Source organism: Triticum dicoccoides, chromosome 6B (assembly GCF_002162155.2).
Source record: "Triticum dicoccoides isolate Atlit2015 ecotype Zavitan chromosome 6B, WEW_v2.0, whole genome shotgun sequence".
NCBI lineage: Eukaryota > Viridiplantae > Streptophyta > Magnoliopsida > Poales > Poaceae > Triticum > Triticum dicoccoides.
The window spans coordinates 674,453,556-674,460,469 of NC_041391.1; the positions used below are offsets into that span (position 1 = coordinate 674,453,556).

The 6,914-nt window shown below is 43.0% G+C and overlaps 1 long non-coding RNA gene across 1 annotated transcript; it reads left to right on the forward strand.

Moving 5' to 3' along the window:
• Positions 1-403: 403 nt before the first annotated feature.
• LOC119324483 lies at positions 404-1,373 on the forward strand. Its single transcript, XR_005156970.1, has 3 exons — positions 404-704; positions 800-978; positions 1,081-1,373. It is a non-coding gene; the product is annotated as an uncharacterized LOC119324483 (long non-coding RNA).
• The last annotated feature ends 5,541 nt before the right edge of the window (positions 1,374-6,914 follow it).

Below are 6,914 nucleotides of genomic sequence, written 5' to 3' on the forward strand. Positions count from 1 at the left end.
ATTCTTTAGTTTTTGAAATGTATCTTAGTGAATTTTACAGTGCAATTCTCAATGGATCTACACTGTAATATCTTAGTGGATATTACAGTGTAACACTCACTAGATTTTCACTGTAATTATCTTATTTTGCATTTTGATTGTGTAACTCTCAATGGATCTACACTGTAATTCTTTATTGGATTTTTACTATGTAAGTCTCAGTGGATTCACACCGTAATTCTTGGTGGTTTTACTGTGTAATATCTTGGTGGATTTTATAGTGTAACTCTCATGGGATTGTCACTGTAATTATCTTATTTGCATTTTTACTGTGTAACTCTCAATGTATCTACATTGTAGTTATTTATTGTATTTTTACTATGTAAGTCTCAGTAGATTCACACCGTAATTCTTGGTGGTTTTACCGTGTAAATCTTAGTGCCATGCACTGTATTCATCGCTTTGCTCTAGTGCATTTTAGTGTCATTTATTTCAGTGTAAGAAGCACTTTAATTCTACTGATATCTCTTTAGCTACAATGCTCTTATTTTCTGTTATTTACAGTAAATTGGTTTGGTATGCTTTCCTAATTTTTTTAGTTCCAACACTGATTCATAATTTCATCAGGCTTTGGGAATGTGTATATCACTCCTATGATGCATAAAAGGATTAATTTTCGAAGAGTTTGATGTGTTGCACCCACCTGTTCCTAAGCAAGATAATCGGTATCTTTTTTTTTGCCCTTTTCATGTTTTTGTTTAATTTTATATAGTTTCTATGAAAGCTTCTTTTCTTATTTGTGTTCTTTGTAACTTTTCAGCCATGACTGTGGTGTCTTTACATTTAAGTATATGGATATCTTCACACCAAGAACTCAGATGTCAATCCTTTTCTCTAGTGTAGACATTCCAAATCTTAGGATCAAATATGTGAATGACATGCATTTTCAGCCACTTGAACAGTTCTGACAAATCTTTTGTCACTGATTTCTTTGGTGATGTATGTTCTTATTTTCCTTGTCATCTGTTTCATTTTCTTCTTCTTCTTTTTCGCTTTCATTTTCTTTTACTAATCCAGGTCTCTCTGAATTTTTTTGTGTAGGGAGGCAATGCCAAGTGAGGTTCAGCATGTGCGCAGTCCTAGCTCAAATGGTGACTGAGTTTTATTTTTCAGTAGCATGTAATCTAAACAAAGTAGCATGCAATCTGAGCATAGTAGTATTTGTTTAGTAGTGTTCTATGTTTCATTTTGATTGTAAGGTTGTTGGATACTGTCATGTCTTTATGCCTGTGACTCGGCAGTACGTATTTGAGCACGTTAATACTACAGTGCTTAAAAAAATTGATTCTATATCAGGGGTCCCTTTCTTAATGATCATTGTTCCTTGTATCTCATTTTATCCTTCTCCACCATTTTGTGTGTTTTTTTTATTTAGTTAATGTGCAGGTTAAGCAAGTAATTTTGTTGGTCTAGTGATCTAAGGCCCATATGAGAGGTTAGTTTGTTTTCTATCCCTTGCCATTTATCTTTTTTTCTTGGTTTAAGGTCATGCTTTCAGGTGACTTGATTTACCATTTTCCATTTACCTTTTCGTGTGTCCTTGTTTACTCTACCAGTATTTCTCTCTAGGCTCCCTTTGTAAGAAACGCTTGAGGCATTAAAATTAGAAAGATATTCAAGCATGCAATTGACAAACATTTAACAGTACTTAAAACCACATAAGCATTGCTCATTCTCATATCAAGATTTGTCCCGTATTAATAGTGCTTTCCACCTGGTGTTTCATTGCTTGCTCCATGTACTTGCCGTTAGTGCCAGTAGCTTCTTGCCCCGCGATGTCTGTGTCTTGCCTAATGCTCACCTCTAGCTGTAGTGTTTCTTCTTGCCCCACGATCCAGTTTATTCCGGTGCAAACCATTTGGTTTATTGGTGGATTTACAGTGTCATTTTAGTGGATTTTACAGTGACATTTTAAGGCATTTTACACTTTAATTCTTAAGGGGCATGATAGAATTTACTGTGTTTGTTAGTGTATTTTACATTACATTTCTCCCACACGACTACCCTCAAACGCCTTCCTTCCTATCATTGAGCGTTGTAGAAAATTCTTAACGGGCTGGCGTGCAAAAATCCTTTCCAAAGGAGATAGGCTCATCCTACTATCCGCAGTCCTCGATTCCATACTGGTTTATTTTATGTCTGTTTTCCTCATCCCCAAAAGCGTTATAAAAACCCTAGACTCGATGAGGCGTGCTTTCTTCTGGGCCGCAGAGGAAACGTGTACCGGTGCTCAATGCTTAGTTGCCTGGAAAAATGTGTGCAAACCAAAAAACTGTGGTGGTCTAGGCCTCAAAAACTTACATAAGCAGAACAACTGTCTGTTAATGAAATTCGCGGTCAAAGCGCTACTCCCGAATACAACACCATGGCTAGATTGGATTGCCTTGCAACACCCCAATGCTCTTATCGCCCCACAAAACAGCCACTCCTTCATTGCACGCACTATAAACCAGCAACTCCCAGCACTACATGCCATCTCCTTTGTACTAACACACTCCGGCACAAACACTTATTTCTGGCTAGACACATGGATTGATCAGAAACCTCTCGCTACGTTATTCCCCTGCCTTTACTCTCACACCACCCTACCCCTAGCTCGTGTGGCTACTATTTTTAACTACGGTTTAGATTCAATCCTACGGAACCGCCTAACCTCTAATGCTGCTGTCGAGTTGTGTTCTGTGTTGTCCCTCCTGCAGGATTTCCAGGTGTCGCCCGGGCCAGACGAGCGCTACCTAAATGGTGGCCTAGGCTTCTCCACCAGGGCAGCCTACTCACTCACCATGGCCGACGACTCGGCCCATGAAATGCATGCCATCCCAATATGGTCTTCATGCGTTCCCAACCGGGTGAAGATTTTTGCATGGCTGCTGTTCCGAGATCGACTCAACTCCAAAAGCAACCTTCTCCGCAAATTCGTGGTCACTGACTCGCTATGTCCACGTTGTGGGTTCGATGGTGAGACTCACTCGCACATATTCATCACCTGCCCACTCGCACAGCGGATATGGCAAAGGATTGGCATTTGCCCCTCGGCCACCATTGACGGCCTATGGGACTGCCGTCTCCCCTCTCAGCTAGATGCGGCTATATGGCACTCCATCCTCCTCATAATTCTATGGAAGATCTGGGATTCCAGAAATGCTATGACCTTCAAGCAACAAAACCATTGCAGTACCCTCACCCTTAAGAGAATCATTGATGATCTCATGCTCTAGACGCACGGATGAAGAAAACAGAGCACAAGCAGGCCGCCTCCTCATGGCGTTCCTACCTCTTATCACGATTACACGTGCCTATGTAATTTCACCTTGTAACCACTCCAACGATGGGTCACAAGCATTGAGAAATATATTCAGGTGGGGAGCTCCCCCTCCGGTGATTTTTCAAAAAAAAAAATGTAATTTTTAGCTGACATGATCTTGGTCCTTTCCTCCTCCGTTTGTTTGCTTTAGCTTAGTGGTCATGGAAAAGCTTTGATGTATCGTTGTGGTTCTCTGATCTCCTGTTTTAGCTGTTCCTCTGTCCGTGTTGAACAAGTTGGGGTGTGGACCCGTTACTCTCTTTATTAAAAGCGGGACAAAAAAGAAACAGGGGACAAGTGACACAGGACAGAGGACAATTGTCATCCTTTAGTTTGCTGAAAAATATGGATGAAAGTAAATTGGATTTCATCCGGATGTAGAATAGACAGTCCCTTAACTAACAAAGTTGACGACCTATCCAAAACCGGACGTAGATGCATGACCCACATAATCCAGCCCTTTATTTCCTTTGCGCTTTCATGCATCACACTTCCATCTTCGTGGTTGTAGGCATATGACGCAGAAAAGCTCACGTACCTGTATGTTATATCCTTGTTTATCTGTTAAAGACGGATGTCCTAACCATCTCCGGTGGCTACACTTGCACCAATGACTTTCTCGAGTGTGACATCGGGGTGGCCCCGATCGCCATTCTGCCGCATGTATAAATCCTGCGTAGGCGCACAGGGCTGAGTAGACACGACCTGACAATGGCAGTGGAGGCGGCGGCGCTCTGGGACATCCTGGAGAAGGCCGCCAACTTAGCGCAGATGTCCGGACTGCACGCCGTCATGCTCGTTGCCGTTGGCGCGAGCCTCCTGCGCATCCCGCAGAGCAAGCGGGAGTGTGCCAAGCTCGAGCGGTGCAGCCGCAGGCTCCACTCACTCTTGCAGTGGCCGACGGGGTGCGGGGCCGCACTGCTGTCCTCCGAGATGGGAGACTCCGTCCTAGATGCGCTCGCCGGCGCGGCAAGTCTCGTCGCCTCCTACAAGAAGAGCACGCTGTGGCACCGCGTCCGGAGGGGCAGGGGCATGGCTGCCCAGCTCCGTGACATGAAGGACGTCGTCGACTCCTACTGCGGCCTCCTGCTCTATGTCAACGCGCATCTCCTGCTACAACATGCAACTCACCATCCCCCGTCAGATGCTACTACGTATGGGTACGTACATGAACCTAAGATGCAAATTGATTTAATTACATCATTCTAAAAAATGATTTAATTACTGTCTGATACCCTCCTGTTAATTTAATTGGCAACGCAGGATTCATGAGATGAATGAGAATGACCCATCACAGAGTCAAAGCTTACAACAAGCAGTAACCAATTGCCCCAGAGTTCCAGGAACCCGTGGCACCAGTGGCGTAGGCAGAAAATCTCAACGCCCCAGGCCAGCCTCCTTGGCACCAGCTACAGTGCCCCAAAGGATTCCATCTCCACGCCCAGGGCCACGGCCAGGGCAGCCCTAGGCCTGGCTACGCCACTGCGTGGCACTCAAAGGCCCGGTGATATTGGCGACGGAGGGATAGGCAGTCAGACAGGCGACACCGACCCAACTGTATGTGAAAGAAGCGTGGCTGCTTGATTAGTAATTTCCCATGACCATACAAGGTATAGGCTGATCGATCATTGGTACCGGATTCTCAGTGCTTGCCTTTCCATTTGCTGCAAGAGTGAAGAATATACCATCTGTATATGTGTATGTGTATGTAAGCTTGGAAGCTTTGTTTTTAAAGGTTTCTGGCCAGCTTTACTGATCAGTGATAATTTACAGTAACCTGCAAAAAGAAAAGCAAGAATTTATAGTCTATTAACAGGGAAGAATGAAATCCGGAGAGTCTTCTCGCAAAACACACGAGTCTAAACGAGGAATGCTACATCTACAGACAATTACATAATGTTTATGGGCTGATGCCGATCTGGCAGATTTCAATTGGATTAAGTTGGAGGGAAGGTACCCACCCTGGTGAAATTCAGTGGGGCGATGGAGATTATTTAGGGAAGGGCCTGTAACCTTTTGTAGAAGGCCCGTAAATGTAGCATTTTTTAGTCTAAACCCTCCCGCATTACAAGCCATTGTAAGTGTTGCCTTGTTACTTTCCCTAGACCGATAATCAAATACTCTTACTGTTGTAGAAACAAGATAAATAAGGCGCACTCCTCTAGTAGATAACAACCGTGAGCCTTATGTGTTTCTCTAGTCTTGCAATGTTTTGTGACTGGGAAATGCTAACGAGATGTGTGTGAACATTTCCCGTTGCTTGTTGGGTCTTGAAATCACTGATGTTACTTGTGATAAGAAGAAGGGGTGAACATTTTTACCATCCAATGTCGTTGTTTGTCTAGACTTAGATGAGCATGGCTAATAATATAGTCAGCTGCTAGCTATAGCATGTTGCAATGTCATATATATATATATATATATATATATATATATATATATATATATATATATATATATGTATATATATATAGCCAATGTAATAACCAATATGTATAATAGTTAGCTACAAAGAGGTACTATATTTTTTAACATATAGTCCATCTTTCATTCTCAGAAAACTTCTTGGAGCGCGTGCTGCAGCACTTGTTACACTTCTCTTCTCTTGTTACACTTGCCCTTCTCTTTAATATTATCTTTTCCAACACAGTAAAAACATAGTATTTAAATCCTTATAGCCTGCTTACATCATCTTGTTACACTTGCCCTTATAGTACTTCGGATACAACTAGTTAGTGAATTATCTAGACTTAGAAATAACAACAATATAAAGGACAATATGTCATAATAAATGAGCCAGTCGTACCTCACGTCTCATAGTATCGGTCATATGACTCTTCAGGGCAGTATTGGCACATGAGAGAGGTCGGAGTTTGAGCATTGCTGGAGACCGGTAGCGAGGAGGAGAAAGCTATGCTTGCATCGAGGGTGGTGTTGATGTCCTTGTGGTGTGCCGGCGCCGGCGCGTCGCTGGGGACTTGCGTGCGGTGGAGCAGGCGGGACACACCGGCGGCGTCTCGGATGAGATTTTCTTTTAGCGCATAATCAGACATGAAGACTTGCATGGATGTCCACACTCCACATCCTTAGGTGGACGGGTAAACCAAACATGTTGACCAGTAGTTTCATATGAACAGAGGACTAGGACGCCAAATTTTGACAACTATCAAATGTTGGCTAGATATTGGTTGCATATCAATTTTCGTTGTCAATCTCACAAAAGGTTGTCATATGTTTTTAACTTTTGATTTTGCCAAATGCGAAGCAAACCAATCAACCTCTAGGTACGTAAGGATTCCCTTTTCCTGGGATTTTTGAAAAAAAAATACGGTTGCTGTAAAAATGACACATGTGATTGGGAGGTCGTTGCCGGCGTGCGTTTTTTTGGGGTTTTCATATTTACATGGGCTGTGGTGTTGACTGTGTTCTAATCATGCACCACATGTTTTTGCTGTTGTTTCTTTGGTTCGCCACGTTGCCGTTTTTACGTCGGTTCCGGTTTTGTCGGGCCTTCTGGGCTCTTTGTTCGCTATGTATAGTAGCAATGGCGGAGCTACCAGAGAACGAGAGG